This window comes from Trachemys scripta, chromosome 7 (assembly GCF_013100865.1).
Source record: "Trachemys scripta elegans isolate TJP31775 chromosome 7, CAS_Tse_1.0, whole genome shotgun sequence".
NCBI lineage: Eukaryota > Metazoa > Chordata > Testudines > Emydidae > Trachemys > Trachemys scripta.
The window spans coordinates 54,262,153-54,275,876 of NC_048304.1; the positions used below are offsets into that span (position 1 = coordinate 54,262,153).

At 48.1% G+C, this 13,724-nt stretch overlaps 1 protein-coding gene across 3 annotated transcripts in view; it reads right to left on the bottom strand.

Moving 5' to 3' along the window:
- Nucleotides 1-13,724, bottom strand: part of SYNPO2L (synaptopodin 2 like) — a 59,294-nt gene that overhangs the window by 35,865 nt on the left and 9,705 nt on the right. Inside the window, exon 2 of one of the 3 annotated variants that reach the window (XM_034777525.1) lies at nt 12,477-12,563. The exons of 1 other annotated variant lie outside the window; for it this stretch is intronic. The gene's annotated coding sequence lies outside the window, so the exon portion shown is untranslated. Of the gene's footprint in view, nt 1-11,229; nt 11,368-12,476; nt 12,564-13,724 lie in introns of those variants that run through there. One more of the 3 variants, XM_034777524.1, reaches the window with a different exon arrangement.

The following is a 13,724-nucleotide window of genomic DNA, read 5'->3' on the forward strand; positions in this document are numbered from 1 at the left end:
CAGCCACAAATGCCAGAGGAGCAGGCAGCTGGTGTGAGTTCCCGACCTTCCCAGGGGTGGTGGGGCTCTGGCTTCCAGCTTCAGCCCTGGGGTGGCAGGCGCCAGGCTCCAGCCGCAGGGTTTCAGGCTCCATCCCCCCGTCAGGAGCTTTGGGCTCCAGCCCGGGGCTCGTCCCCCCGACTCCCTCTGGTCTCCATTGCCTCCCTACCCACCTCTCCATCCATGGCTTTCTGGGGCTGTGTAAGTCTGCTGTGAAAAGCGATATTTCTATGTTTGTTAATATCACTTTTCACTGTCTCCCAGCTAGCTAGTAAGTCTGCTGTGAAAAGTGATACATACAAATATACATATATTAGTTTTCACAGCAGCAGCCATACTAGCTAACAAATCTAAAAACAAAAGCAGCCAAAAAAGCAAAAGAAACAACAACAAACTATACAAGAATGTGCAAAGCATCTTATTTTGTTTCTATTCTGTTTAGGTCCAGTAAAGAATAGAGACAACTGTATGTTATTTTTATTACTGAATCTGCAAAAAAAACCCTACATAAATAAATTACAATGATTTGGATATGTATATGTGCATATTTATTTGTTTTTCCTAGTGTTAATTAAGTATTTTAGGAAAAATTGTCAGAGTGGCCACCAACAAGAGTTGGTGGCCGCACTCTGAGGCCACCAAAAATTTTCTTGTGAGAACCCCTGCGAGGGGCACTTGTAATACAGACAGGACAGGCACGGAGCTTGAATAGTTATTAGCATGGATTGGATGGTGGGTCACAATACTTTCAGAGAGCTCCATTCCTAGCCAGGGATGCCTGTGTCATGATGCTTGGGTGGCGGAGGAGAGTCTCACAGAAATGTCCCTGAAATCTCTGCACCATAAGACACCCTGTTCTCTGCCCATTATGCCACTGTGCCACATGCCCCAAGGGAAATGTCCATGTGGTAGGACCAAACATAGTGGTGGTACCATGGTGGGATAAGTTATACACTGGGGGCCTGGTTTTCACTTCCTTTTCACTAGCGTGAGTCAGGAGTAACTCCCCTGCAGCCAAACACTGAGAGAGGAGAACCATGCCCTAGGAGTCAGCTGATAAGGAAGCAGGTGTTGCTAGCAGGTGTCACCTACGCTGAGATGGCATTCAGTGGTTATGCAAAATGAGTGCAGCTCCCAGCCATCTAGCATTCTATGGGACCAAACACAGCCCCCGGGGCAAGGGGACATAGCACTCATTGAAATCAGTGGGAGCTGCTCCTGCTTCTGCCAGGTTTGAATTGCTCACAGCAGTGTTGGGGCTGGTGCAGGCATGAATTAAAGTAGAAAGGAGCATGGCCTCCTGTGCTCCTGCTGGCTGCATTTCTTGCTCCACGCCCCAGCTTCTGCCTCCTAAGCATGTAACTTACACCCATTGTGCCAGTCACAGAGGGCCCCACATTGTGAGAAGCTGAGTGCTTCCAGGGGAAGGCTCCAACAACACCTAGTGTTGGGCCCTCAGGGCCACACCTGGGCTAGTTACGTTACTTTATCACTTACATCCACTGAGACCTGCCTTGGGCCTGATGCTGCCTTGCTATGCTAATGTAAATCTGGAGTAACCGCTTGGCAGGCATTGGAGCTACTCTGGATCTACACTGATGTAACTGAGGTTGGTGTCTGGTCCCTTGGCTGCAGCAGAATGACAGCAGAGATGAATCTGGCTGCCTAAGGCTCTCTTACACCCAGTGGGTAGTTTACCATCTCTTTTACATCACTGCTGAATTTGGCCCAGAAGCTTTCCTCCCTTGGAAGCTGCTGTACCACAGAGTGAAAGGTTTCTCCTGTGGCTGTGGTGGCGTTCCTTCCTGTGTCGCTCCTACCTCAAGCAAGCCTTCTCCAACACTATAACTGTTATTAGGCAGCATGTTGCTTGTGGATTAGTGGGCAGTGTCAGTTATAAAGTCACAGGGGCTCGTGGCTATGTGTCACCGCCCCTCAGCCAAGAGGATGAGCGAGAGGCTGTAAGTCACTCTACATGCCATCTGGCAAGTGGTGCTGGGCAGACACAAGCGCTACACCTTACTCCAGATGCTGAGTACAAGCCTTTGACACGGCCAGCTCTGGGGAGTGGAAGTCAGAGTCCTGATCATTGAGCACATGCTTTCCCTGTACCACTTGATGTTGCATTATTTGGATTATCACCTCTTCATTTAACACTACGAAGCTTCACTTGCATTGTAGACTGAAAAAGCGGCCCATTCTTTAAAGGCAGGGATGTACAGTTAAATGGAAACTGACAGGTAGTTTGGCCTCATAGTTAAAAACATAAAGGGACTGATTCTCATTTATACTAGGGCCCATGTACACCAAAGTGGCAGTGGAAAGCGGCCCTACAGTTGTAGTAAATTACAATAATACTCATTTTAAAGTTACTTTATGCTGCCAGAGTGGTGTAAAGGGGCCTTAGTGTAAATGAGAATCAGGCCCCAAAAGCTTTTACAAAACCTATCCCTCGTAGCATTTTCCCATGAAATTGAAACAAAAAAACGAAATGAAAACAGCTTTATTTGTGTCTGAATTGGTCCATTCCCCCAAGCCGCTTGTGCAAGCAAAACACATACATAGCTGTGCCAAGAGGGTTCAAATCCCTATTACCAGTAGGCCTGAGAGGAGAATTCTGATCTGATAGCACTGGCCACATTGCATGAACTTAGCACAGGTGTGAATGATAAAACAAGATCAGGCCAATGATTTTTAGCCTAACAGCAAATGGCTGAATTTGCAAATGTTTCCCATGGATTTCTCCAGGTCCTGCAGAGGCGGGGAGAGAGAAACAAAGTCCATGCCGAGCATTTTATATCAGATCTAGTGCACTTTTATGGTGGGGGGGGGAACCCCACAGTGAGCCACAGGCCTGGGACATTTAATGTCACCCCCATCTCCACTGAAAAGATGCATTCTCCCACCTCTTCTAGTGTGTCGCTGCTCGTCAGCCAGACTCCCTAAGATTGGCAATAGCCACGCTCCTTAGGAAATGTGAGGGGGTTGCACAAGGTGCTGAGTTCCCATTTGGGGAGGAGGCAGTTGTAGGGGCCCAGAGAAGGGAGTTCCACTGGAGGGCTTGGGGACTGGCTGATATGCAGACTTAGACCATCTGCAGCTCTGGTGGGTGCATTCCAAGCACTCCCATCTACCAGTCAGAGTTGGAGTGGGCCTGTGGTTGAGGGGGGCACCGACCGCCCACAGCAGTACCCCCCCACCCACCCAGCAAAGCAGAGGAGTAGGAGAGGCAGCAGCTTTAGCGTGGGTTCCTGGCTTTAGCTGCACCACGGAAATCATGAACCAAGAGCACCAGACCTGAGCAGCCATGTTCCAGGTCGCAACGCCCAGAGCGGGGAGCTGGGCCCAGCCCCACAGGATGGGAGCCACTGCAGTGCGGGGAGTGCTGAGCAGCTCTCCAACACCACCAGGACCTCCCCTCCACACCGGGCCGGGATTCAGGCTGCAGTGCTGGTGTGGAGGGTGCTGCTGTGGGTGGTCTGTGCCCCACTCGACCACAGGGACCGATTCAGTCAGGAGGCTGCGTCCACCCCAGGCTGGGACTGAGAAGATGGTTTGTGCTGTGAGTTGTTTGTCTTTATCTTGCCACAGCCTCAGAATCTCAGCCCTGTGCTTTGCCTGCAGGCTTAAACTAGGGGCTGGCTCATCTGAGCTGACACATCCATCAGTTCAGCCTCCAATCTCTCCTCACTTTGGTTCTTCACCTCCTCCTCCTCCGCAGCCTGGAATGAGATCATGAGGGCCCATAATAAACCCTGCCTAGAGAGAGAACAACTCCTCTGTTCTTATCAGAGTCCTACCCCCTGCCCCCTCCTGCTCGGGGCAGCTGCTAGCCAGACAGACAGAGAGACAATAAAAAAACTCCACACCTCCCAGCTGAGACACAAGATACATCAGAGACAGGACAGAGATGCAAGGAAGTCCCATGGGCATTTGGAGAAATACCACCCATTGCTCGAGGACCAAGAGGCTCCATGCTCGGCACCAGGTGGAGACTAGTCCTCAGACTGAGTTGTTTCTGATGTTGGAGAGAGAGCATAGGGGTAAGCTCTGTCAGCAATATCAAAGAGGTTGCTCTTCCCATCCCATTGTGCTCCTACATGCCAGTTTGCGCCAGTTGGATGTGGGGATGGGGTGGAGACAGGCAGAACCAATGAATTGATCTGTCAGCCTATTTAGGGTCCTACAGGGCCCTCCCTCACTGTAGTATCTGTGTGCTGGCCAGAGTGGGTGAGCATGGATGCTGGATGCACACCCAGGTGGGGTGGTCATGAATTTGGGTGTATTTCATGCTCTCAGTTTAGTCAGGTTTGGACTTGGGAGAGGCAGGATGGACAGAGATCTGCAATGAGCAGGCTGAGGGGCATGATTCAATAACAGGCTTTAGCTGTGTTTGGGAGGGACTTTCCACTCAGCCACCAGCACAGGATCCTGGAGACTATGGCCTGGGCTGCGCACAGGTGTGCACCAGAAAAACAGAAGAGACAGGTATTTCAGTGCTAGCCCGTGTAGGCCAGCAAGGGGGCTCCAGCTCCTTCCCATCCTCCCTCCTCCTTGGAAAAAGAAGCCAATTCCCAGTACAGGTGGAGAAATACAGAGCCTAAAAATAGGATGAAAGGCTACCCAGCTGTCAGTGCTCCTGGATTCAGCTGCACATGGGCGTATCAATCCCCTCTCGGAGCAGAGCTAGGAACAGTGTATTCATAGAGCAGCTGGATTCTGCTGGGAGTTCTGTGTGAGCACAGCCCAGGGCTGAAGACAGCGGAGGCTATTATGGGAAGAGGAGGAAATATGCACATCCTGCAGTGTGGAGCACTATGCCAGTGACATCCAGCTCTGGACAGGGAATGGCACAAACATGCTGACCAAAGACTGGCCAAGTCACTGCCTGCGCGCCTTGCTCAGTGGGAGGTCAGTAGACATCACAGGCCAGGCATGTGGGACAGATTGCCATGCCGGCTGCAGGCCTACTCACCTTGTCAAAATAACACCCCCTGCTGGCCAGCCAGGAACCGCAACACCAGTAACTGGAAGGAGTGTTTGCCTATGGTCCTGGCTAGGAGAGAAAGGTGTTGGACAGCAGCTATATCAATGAGATGGGAAATGACAGGAAAAGCGGAATTTTAAAGGAACCTGAGGGAAATCCTCTCTGCACCCTGTACTGGCATTGTGGGGTGTGAGCCCCTTGCAACCCCTTTCTTGTCAATTTCAGAAGCTGCTTTGGTGAGCTCTGAGGAGGGGGCCCAGGATAGTGACCTCAATGCTAAGGACCCTTGGTGTGGGGGCTTCTCTGGGGTGCCACTATGCTTGGCACCATGGTTCCTCCTTTTGGAGAAAAACAAACCCCAAAGAATCTTCCCCTCCCACCAGTTCTCTGAGCATCATGTATCTTCCTGGCCTGCTGTTTTCCCTGCCCTATTCACCTCACATTTTCGTTAGAACTGGGATCACCTTCCAAAGGGCTAATTCAGCCCCCTCTGGCAGCCCCCCAGCAGCTACCATGGTGAGGAGATTCCAAAACCAGAGGACACCTGGAGGTCCCCAGAGGGGAGCGGTTTTTCATTTCTCTCAGTCTCCATTTCATAGAAATCATAGAATATTAGGGTTGGAAGAGACCTCAGAAGGTAATCTAGTCCAATCCCTTGCTCAGAGCAGGACCAACACCAACTAAATCATCCCAGCCAAGGCTTTGTCAAGCCGGGCCTTAAAAATCTCTAAGGATGGAGATTCCACCACCTCCCTAGGTAACCCATTCCAGTGTTTCACCACCCTCCTAGTGAAATAGTGTTTCCTAATATCCAACCTAGACCTCCCCCAATGCAACTTGAGACCATTACTCCTTGTTCTGTCATCTGCCACCCCTGAGAACAGCCAAGCTCCATCCTCTTTGGTACCCCTCTTCCCCCCTTCAGGTAGTTGAAGGCTGCTATCAACTCATTCACTTCTGTGGGATGACACACATGCCTTCACTGAGGCATGTGTTTATGGCCTTTCCTGAATCGAGGCCTTGTTCATTTATGCAAATGAAAATACAAGAAATGCAAACGTGTCTAAAACAGGGATGTGTTTGATATCCCCCCCCCCCCCAATGACTGTATTCCTCGTAGATTGCAAACTCTTTGGGGAGCAAACTTTTGTGTTTGAGCAGCACCTAGCACAAGGGGAGGGGGCTGACACAGATGGGAACTTCTGGGTGTCCCTGTAATATAAATGTTTGTTATCATTTTTATCACTGTCTCCATTAGGTGCCTGTGAAACTAGGAAGTGGAGATTTAAAGTTGATCTTTGAACTCATTGGCTCAAATGGAAGTTGGTTACATTTCTGAGTGGTTTTTATAGCTTATGGTTTTCCTGCTGTTTACATTTATTTTGTTTGTTTGTTTGTTTTATTTTCAATAGTATGACTTACTTCTGATATGAGGGTGAAATTCCCATTTAAATCAATGTCACTGGCATATGCATTTGAGGGCAGAATTTGGACTGATATTTCTAGTTTAAATCAATACTAATTAATGATAATGCCTTTTCTTGAAAAAATCTCTTATACACAGTACTCAAACCCTAACTGTATCCGCACCACTGTCTGTCTTAAGTACTTAGAGACCTTTATCACCATAGGATCTGAGTGACTCATAGTCTGTGATACAGTTATCCTTACAATACCACTGTGAGGCAGGGCAGTGCCATTACTCCCATACTGCAGAGGGGGAACTGAGGCCCAGAGGGACTAAATGACTGGGCCACAGTCACACAGAAAGTCTGTGGCAGAGCATGTCTCTAGAGTCTCAGACTAGCACTCTAACCATTGGACAATCCTCCTTCTACTATCTCCCCAGCTTCCATTTTTCCAGTCTACACATACATGTTCCTTTCCTATTTGCTCATCGATAGGACTATGATTTTGTCCCAGAGATCAAGGAAATAATGAATTTGAATAAAGTCTGTGAACTCTTGGAAATGGCTGTAAAAACACATTTGATTAGGCCCCAAAACTGAGTAGCATTGTTATCTGGCGCAAGGATATAGTGAAAACCACGTTGTTTAGTGACCTTTCTTTGGTGACTTATCTTTTTTTCCTCACACCTCTGCCGTGAAAGATGCTAAAAATTTTCATGCCAAAATCACAATCTTACTCATAGGCCATCCTTCCAAATCTTTTACGCTCTGAGGGCTCATTTGTCCTTGGAGTTAAGGCAAATTAACTAAATCTGTGAAGTTAATGCACATAAACTAAAGTGTGTTAAACCCAGTGTGGACACTCTCATTCAGAAGGTCAAGTGTTAGTTCCTGTACCTTGATCCTACAACGACACAAACTAAGGCCACTTCTGAATGAGTGCATCCATCCATGGGTTTACTGCGCTTTAGCATATGTGCATTAATCTCACAACTTTAGTTAATTTATCTTAACTTTCTTAAATATCCCCATGTAGATAAGCCCTTAGTTGCTGCTCTCTGTACTCCCTCTAGTTGTGACCATTAGCATGAAGGGTAAAAGTGACCTCCCTTCTACCACAGCCCTAGGAATATACCCCATCTTTTCTTTCTTTCATTACGCTGTCCGTTCCTCTAATTTCTCACATTTCATCAGCAGGGGGGAGGGAGAGGAAAGCAGTTAAGAAGGAAGGGAAAGCAAGGGAAGAAAGAAAAATAGGTGAAGGCAGCAAGTGAGGAAGACAGGAGGGGAGAAGGGATTGAGCAGAGGGAGAGAGCATGGAGGTAGGGCAGGGAGGAGAGTCAGGAGAATTTTCCTTTTACAGCCCCAGGGAGATAAAAGGACCAAGTGACTGCTGGATGTGTCTCTGGGGATTTTGTCAGAGCTTTGGGAACAGAATGCAAGTGGGGGGTAGGAGGGAGTCAGATGTGGACTGGCAGCATCTGTCCTTCCGTGTGAACTATATTTAGGGGGGTTGTTAGCATTGGCTGGTGCATCCTGCTTAGCCTTTGCTACTTCCAGTTCATGCTTTCTTTTTTTTTTTTCTCTCCTCCATCTCTTTTTTTTTTAGCTCCATCTTTTTTTTTTTATTTATTTATTTTAGCTTCATATTTTTTTTGTGAGCCTCCTTTTTGGCTTTTTTCAGCTTCATTTCTCTTTCATGGGCCTCCTTTTTGGCTTTTTTTTCTCTTTTTTTTAGCTCCATCTCTCTCCTGTGGGCCTCCTCTTTGGCTTTCTTCTCTCTGTCTTTCAGCTTTATCTTTCTCTTGTGGGCCTCCTCTTTGGCTTTTTTTTCTTTGGTAGTCATTTTCCTGTTTTCTTGTGCTGGGTCACCCCCTTTGCAGTTGACAAACTGGGAAGCTCTCAGCTCTGGCTGCTGCAGAGTTAACAGAAACTTTCTAACTAGCTACTCCCGAGGATGTAAAAAGAAAAAAAAACAATTCAGCTTGTAAATACCTTTTACCAGTCATTTGCTAATTGAACCCTTCTCTTAACAAAGGACCTGTAAAAAAAAACTTAACACCTCTGCCTTCAGGCAAGGAGAGATAAGATATGCATCTATCTACTTCCAGCTCGGCTTTCCAAGCAGCTAGAAGGAAAAAAAAAAAATCTCACTGGCTTTTGGGTTTAAAATGATCCCACCGCTGCCACCATGTCAGGACTGAAATCCCCACTTTGAACTTTAGGGTACAAATGTAGGGGCCTGCATAAAAACTTCTAAGCTTAATTACCAGCTTAGCTCTGGTTTGGCTGCCACCATTTTCAATGGATTCCCTCCCTGGGAAACCTTGAAAAAACCTTCACCAAATCCCTGGTGAAAACAAATCCAACCCCTTGGATTTAAAACAAGGGGAAATTAACCATTCCCCTCCTTCCTCCCACCAACTCCTGGTGAATCAGTTCCAACCCCCTTTGGGATCTACAACAGGGAGAAATTAACCATCCCCCCTCCTTCCTCCCACCAACTCCTGGTGAGTCAGGATCCACCCCTTGGATCTTGAACAAGGAAAAATCAATCAGGTTCTTAAAAAAAAGGCTTTTAATTAAAAAAAAAAGGTAAAAATCATTTCTGTAAAATCAGTATGGAAATCAACCTTACAGGGTAATCAAACTTAAAAAGCTCAAAGAACTCCCCTCTAGTCTCAGGTTCAAAGTACAGCAAACAAAAAAAAACACTCTAGTAAAAGGTACATTTACAAGTTAAAAAAACAAAGAAAAACTAACACGCCTTGCCTGGCTATTTACTTACAAGTTTAAAATAGAAGAAACTTGCTTAAAAAGATGTGAAGAACCTGAATTAATGTCTGGTCCCTCTCAGTCCCTGAGAACAAACACACTCCCAAACAAAAAACACAAACAAAAGCCTTCCCCCTCCAAGATTTGAAAGTATCTTGTCCCCTTATTGGTCCTTTAGGTCAGATGCCAGCCAGGTTACCTGAGCTTCTTAACCCTTTACAGGGAAAAGGATTTTGGAGTCTCTGGCCAGGAGGGATTTATAGTACTGTACACAGGACAGCTATTACCCTTCCCTTTATAGTTATAACACAGCCCCAGGGAGATAAAAGGACCAAGTGACTGCTGGATGTGTCTCTGGGGATTTTGTCAGAGCTTTGGGAACAGAATGCAAGTGGGGGGTAGGAGGGAGTCAGATGTGGACTGGCAGCATCTGTCCTTCCGTGTGAACTATATTTAGGTAGCAGTATGTGTGGGGTGACACAAGCTGGAGCACTAATAATGGAGATGTCCTGATTAAAACACAGCAGCTTCATGTCTAGTCTGATCCCAGCCAAGGGCCATTCTCGAAGCCTTTCACCCAAGCTCCCTGCTTGTGCCACCCTCCCTGAGGAAAGGGATTGTGCTGTGGACAATCACAAGCAGTTTGCAGAGCCTTTCAGGAGTAAAGGTTATGGCTTCTCCTCCCAAAAGGCAGTTCCTGCAGTAACTGCTTACTCTCATATGTGGGACTCAATGTGGAATGGGGGTGGGGGGTTATCTTCCCCAAACCCCTGCCAGTCTCTCCAACAGCCACCAGTAACTAGAGTGAAACAGGAGATGTGGGGAGACCCAGGCTGGTCTTCCCTCTTTTGCTCCCCTTGCCACACAGTGGAGGGCTGGAGGACAACAGTCAATCCTGGCTTGCAAAATGCATCCTATACAGCCCCTGAACATTTGCACAGTGGTGTATGCATAGCGTGATCTCTAGAGGCTGAACTAATACTTGTCTCTAGTGACCAGTCAGCTGGCAGGCACTGTGTTGGGCACATACCTATGCGTTTTACATGTAATGAACACTGCGCAATGCTGGACAAAGGATGCTGTCCAACAATCTTAACTTTTTATTTATTTAGCTTTGTATTTCATTTTAATAGTGAAAGTTTTACAGTTGAAAAGGAGAGGCTGATTTATGGAACTAGCTATAATGTGAAACCTTTTCAGGTGTGTGACAGCACCTGGGCAACAGCAGCTGAGCCAGCTCCAATCCAATACTGCACAGCCCGGGTTAAAAAGAGGTGTGCCTAAGCAGTGGGTGGAGGAGAGCTGGAAAGCTAATTAAGCCATTAGGCAGAGCCTACAAGTAAGAGGGAGAGAGTAGGGTTGTCAACAAGCAGTAAGAGGGAGAGAGTAGGGTTGTCAACTTCGTAATATTTAAAAACTGGATACTCCAGCATAGGGTGCCCATATTTCTCAAAGGGAAAACAGGACACTGTGTGAGGCTAGCCTGAGTCCCCCCTGCCACCCTCCCCCTGGGCAAGGCTGGCCTGAGCCACTCGCCTGAGTCCTGCCCCCCACTCCTCGCACAGGGCTGGTGTTGCTGCTCGCTCGAGCCCTGCCTGCCCCCCGCATGAGGCTGGCATCACTGTTCTCCATCCCCCCACACGTTCCTCCACACCCCACTTTTTTGACAAAAGTGGGTATTTGTCCCAATTGCTCTTACCAACTGACCAAGTTAGCAAGAAAAAATAGGACAAATGCCCACTTTTGGCCCCCACCCCAAAAAAAAATAAAAATCGGGACAGGGCTTAAAAGTTGCAGCCAAAAGTGGATGTATGGTCACCCTACTCCAGCAGGAGTGCCAGAATCTACCTGGCCCCGCTCCACCTTCCGAGGCCCTGCCCTGCCTCTTCCTCCAAGGCTCCACCATGCCTTGCATCTTTCCCAAGGCCTTGATCCCATTTGCTTCTTTTCTCCTTGGCCCCCATCACTTGCCACTTCCCCCCCACACACACACCCACGCCTGGGTTGGAAGGGACTCACCTGTGAAGTCGAGCTGGGTCCTGGGAGCTGCAACCGCCCAACACAGGTAGGAGGCAGCCCTGGCTGAGTAGAGGCTGGCGTGGTTCATAACCTGGTGCCTTCCCCTGGCCTGTGTTGACTGGACTTTGGGTGTTCGGCATAGGCACTGACTCCATGGGTGCTCCAGGACTGGAGCACCCATGGAAAAAAATTAGCGGGTGCTTAGCACCCAACGGTAGCTAGTTCCCTACCTCCCACCCAGCATCTCCTGCCTGCCGGTGGCCCCGCCGATCAACTCCTCCCCCTCCCTCCCAGCCCTTCTGCCCGCCGTGATCAGCTGTTCCACGGTGTGCAGGAGGCGCTGGGGGTGGGTGGGGGAGGAGCGAGGATGAGGCGCGCTCGTGGGAGGGGGCAGAACTAAGCGGGAAAGGGCAGAGCAAAGGCGGGAAGAGATGGGGTGGGGTGGGGCTTGGGGGAAGGAGTGGAGTGGGGGTGGGACCTGGAGCAGGACACTTTCTGGTCAAAAACTGGGCACCTGACAACCTCAGGACCTGTTGGAGTAGGGTGACCAGATGTCCTGTTTTTAAAGGGACAGGCCCGTTTTTTGGGACTTTTTCTTATATAGGCACCTATTACCCGCCACCCTCTGTCCTGTTTTTTCACAGTTGCTATTTGGTCACTCTATGCTGAGGGCTCCCTAAAAATGTAGGAATATGGCTGTATATTGTACAAGGGTGATGGGAACCAACATTGTAAATAAACTGCACTGGATGTTTTACCAGCACAAGGGTCTCTAAGCAGTTTGTGGACTTGAGCAGAGGCAGGAGCGAGTGGGTCCTGCCACAAGTTGGTTGTGTTAAATTTCAGTGAACATACATTGGTTTAAATTGACGTATTCCCCTACAGCACTGGAAACACAAATAGCGTTGTGTTAGAGCAGGCGAACCAGAGAGTGAAATTGACCAGCCTGCTTTCAGTAGCCAAGTTGAGGGATAGCAAAAAATAAAACAAGGAGCATCAGTGGTGAAAAGTGAACTACGTTTGTAAAGTTATTTCCATGTCAGTAATGGAAGGCCTTATTAGCGACATGGGCAAGGGAATTTTTGTGATATACAGGGCCTGACTTTGATCTCACATACACCTGATTTCTACTGGTTGGCATCACTGTAGGAGAATCAGTCCCCTTATTTTTCTTTAGCCTGAGAGTCCATTCAAACAGAAAGCAGCAGACATAGACCACTCTGAGCAGACAGTATGGATGAGATTACCAGAAACTGGTCTTCTAAGCCAAAAGCTCATCTCAAGGCTGGAAACAGATCTGTACATGGAGTTGACCACAGAGGATCGAGAGAAAGCTATGAAGATAAAGGTTTTTGATTACTTCACTGGGGAGAGAAGATGAGAACTGAATGAGATATAGCAACGTTGCCAAGCAATAATGCCAATTACACTAGAATAGCTACTGAAGGTATTAGATAAGTACTTGACCTGAAACAGAATGAAGCTGCAAGATATCAGGTTTTTATATGAAGGCTGGAGTCAGATGCATATGTCAGCAAGCTGAGAGCCCCAGCTTTTGGGATACAAATGATTCATCGAGCAGAAACCAAATCATGTGTGGCATCCCCAACATCCACTTGCAGGCCAGATTCTGCTCCCATTGACATCAGTGGAGGCCGGATCAAGCACTCAGAGCACTATTGATCAGAGAAGCAGATCTAGCCCCAGACAAATGCTTCTTCATAGGGAGCAGGACTTTGCTGCTGTGGAAAGAGAGGGTGAGGGAAACTTGAACCTGATATGGACAGAGCACAGGAATATGAGAGATCTAGAATGCCATGAGAAGGGGTGGGGAAAAGGCCCAACTTATGGGCAAGAAGTGTGGGAAACAGAACCACTCTGAGTCAGTGCCACATTTACAGCAGGAAGACGAACGCTAGAGGAACTCGATGGCTAGAGGGATTGGTAGCAGTTTCATATAACAGCCTTTCACCTGTCAGTTGCTGGTTGGAATGCAGCTCTGGGGCCCGATTGCTCCTTGTGTTACTACAGTTTTTATGGCAGTATAATTGCACTGAACGCATTGGAGTTACCGTGGTGTAAAACTGGAGTAACAAGGCCCATTACAAGAGGGACCAAAAGTTGTTGGCCTTTAATTGGTGACCTACATGGAAAGTGTCTGGTGGTTTCAGTCCAGGGCCTGAGGACTGCAGAAACAGGCACCACAATTGTCACTTATGAGTCTTCTTGCTGGCAGCAGAGGGGCCAAAGCCGGAATGGTCATTAAGCTTGAATTACTCTCTGGGTGATTCCTTTGGGGGCATGGTGATAAAGCATTATGAGAGACATCACATTGCCACATGCCACACGTGTTCTGGGGATAAACTGGTAACCTCAGTCTCCAGAGCTGTCACTATGTTATGTTTTGCCAGCACTAAATTAACACAACATGTTATATAGGGTTACCATATTTCAGCGAGCAAAAAAGAGGACGGGAGGAGCCCCGCCCTAGCCCC